The sequence below is a fragment of the Orbicella franksi genome, unplaced genomic scaffold (genome assembly GCF_964199315.1).
Source record: "Orbicella franksi unplaced genomic scaffold, jaOrbFran1.1 SCAFFOLD_381, whole genome shotgun sequence".
Lineage (NCBI taxonomy): Eukaryota > Metazoa > Cnidaria > Anthozoa > Scleractinia > Merulinidae > Orbicella > Orbicella franksi.
Window position 1 is genome coordinate 1 of NW_027670792.1, and position 2500 is coordinate 2500.

At 47.4% G+C, this 2500-nt stretch overlaps 1 pseudogene; it reads right to left on the minus strand.

Moving 5' to 3' along the window:
• LOC145474982 (small subunit ribosomal RNA) lies at nt 1-668 on the minus strand (annotated as a pseudogene; the record flags this gene model as incomplete).
• Nucleotides 669-2500: the final 1832 nt, after the last annotated feature.

Here is a 2500-nt window from a genome sequence, read left to right on the forward strand (position 1 = left end):
TGCGGCAGACCGGCCGAGCCATCCCGAAATCCAACTACGAGCTTTTTAACTGCAACAACTTTAATATACGCTATTGGAGCTGGAATTACCGCGGCTGCTGGCACCAGACTTGCCCTCCAATGGATCCTCGTTAAAGGATTTAAGTTGTACTCATTCCAATTACAAGACTTGGAAAAGCCCTGTATTGTTATTTCTTGTCACTACCTCCCTGAGTCAGGATTGGGTAATTTGCGCGCCTGCTGCCTTCCTTGGATGTGGTAGCCGTTTCTCAGGCTCCCTCTCCGGAATCGAACCCTAATTCTCCGTCACCCGTTGCAACCATGGTAAGCCACTACCTTACCATCGACAGTTGATAGGGCAGAAATTTGAATGAAACATCGCCAGCTCAAGGCCGTGCGATTCGATCAGTTACTATGAATCACCAAAGAACCGGGCAGAACCCGCATTGGTTTTTAATCTAATAAATACATCCCTTCCAGAAGTCGGGACTTTTCGCATGTATTAGCTCTAGAATTACTACGGTTATCCAAGTAGTAATGGTACAATCAAATAAACGATAACTGATTTAATGAGCCATTCGCAGTTTCACAGTACAAGTGCTTATACTTAGACATGCATGGCTTAATCTTTGAGACAAGCATATGACTACTGGCAGGATCAACCAGGTAGCTATCCCTCAGGGAACCCGGCGGGAACCTTTTGCGTCTGCTTCCTTTGAAAGGAGGCTGGCATTCCACCGTCAAGCTGCACTGGGAATCCTCCCGGCCATGGAAGACGCACGAGGCGTTCGACCCTGTCCGAGGGAAACCCGTTCTCTCTTTGCCACGTCTTTCCACTGCTTCACCCTAGTAAGCTTCCGGCATACCAGTGAGACAGCCAAGTCCACGGAATGCCGACAAGATACATTGGGGAAGAATGATTCTTCCGAATCTAAGCCGCTATTCTTGGCCAAAGGCCATCAGGTACAACATCCATCCGTTCTCTCGTTGTCCACACCGAGACAACTTGGCTACAAGTTCAGTCATTTCATGCTACCGACCGAGCAAGTTTAGTCGACTTTGCTCCTTTTTCCTCCAAATACCCTCCTTTCGTACCCGAGAACACATTACCGAGCAGGGCTTACTGTTACGGACCGATACAGCTCAATTGCTCTTTCGGTCTTTCCCGATGCCTGCCCTACATTATAACCCGAAACCGTCTATTCCCCCAACCAAGTTTAGACACTTAGAAAAATTTCGAAAATTTCGATTTTTCAAAACTGCTCCAAAGCGCTCCCCATGGCATTCCAAACATGCGTCACCATGTCAGAGTTACGAAAACGAAGAGATTTCCACGAAGATGACCGATGATTGCCGAAATTTTCTGACGAAAACCCGAAGCTCAAAGACCACACCCTAAAGAGCGCAAAATTGGGATTTTACACTTTTTCAAAACTTTTTGCAGGAAACTATTGGCCAGCTCGAGTCACGTGCAGGCGCTAAGTTTGGCGCTGTCACATCATCGTTAAGGGGGTGTTCTACACTATCTTAAAACTGGGCGTCGGTCCCCCTATTCTATAAGCACCCTTAAGGTTTTCACCATTTTCAAAACTTTTTGCGGGAAACGATTGGCCAGCTCGAATTGCGTGCAGGCGCCAAGTTTCGCGCTGTCACATCATCGTTAAGGGGGGTGAGCTACACTATCTTAAAACTGGGCGTCGGTCCCCCTATTCTATAAGCACCCTTAAGATTTTCACCATTTTCAAAACTTTTTGCGGGAAACAATTGGCCAGCTCGAGTTACGTGCAGGCACCAAGTTTGGCGCTGTCACATCATCGTTAAGGGGGTGTTCTACACTATCTTAAAACTGGGCGTCGGTCCCCCTATTCTATAAGCACCCTTAAGGTTTTCACCATTTTCAAAACTTTTTGCGGGAAACGATTGGCCAGCTCGAGTTACGTGCAGGCGCCAAGTTTCGCGCTGTCACATCATCGTTAAGGGGGGTGAGCTACACTATCTTAAAACTGGGCGTCGGTCCCCTATTCTATAAGCACCCTTAAGATTTTCACCATTTTCAAAACTTTTTGCGGGAAACAATTGGCCAGCTCGAGTTACGTGCAGGCACCAAGTTTGGCGCTGTCACATCATCGTTAAGGGGGGTGTGCTACACTATCTTAAAACTGGGCGTCGGTCCCCCTATTCTATAAGCACCCTTAAGATTTTCACCATTTTCAAAACTTTTTGCGGGAAACGATTGGCCAGCTCGAGTTACGTGCAGGCGCAAGATTTGGCGCTGTCACATCATCGTTAAGGGGGGTGTGCTACACTATCTTAAAACTGGGCGTCGGTCCCCCTGTTCTATAGGCACCCTTAAGATTTTCACCATTTTCAAAACTTTTTGCGGGAAACGATTGGCCAGCTCGAGTTACGTGCAGGTGCCAGGTTTGGCGCTGTCACATCATCATTAAGAGGGCGTGTGTTCTACTAAATTAAAACAGGGTGTCGGTCCCCTATAGTATAAG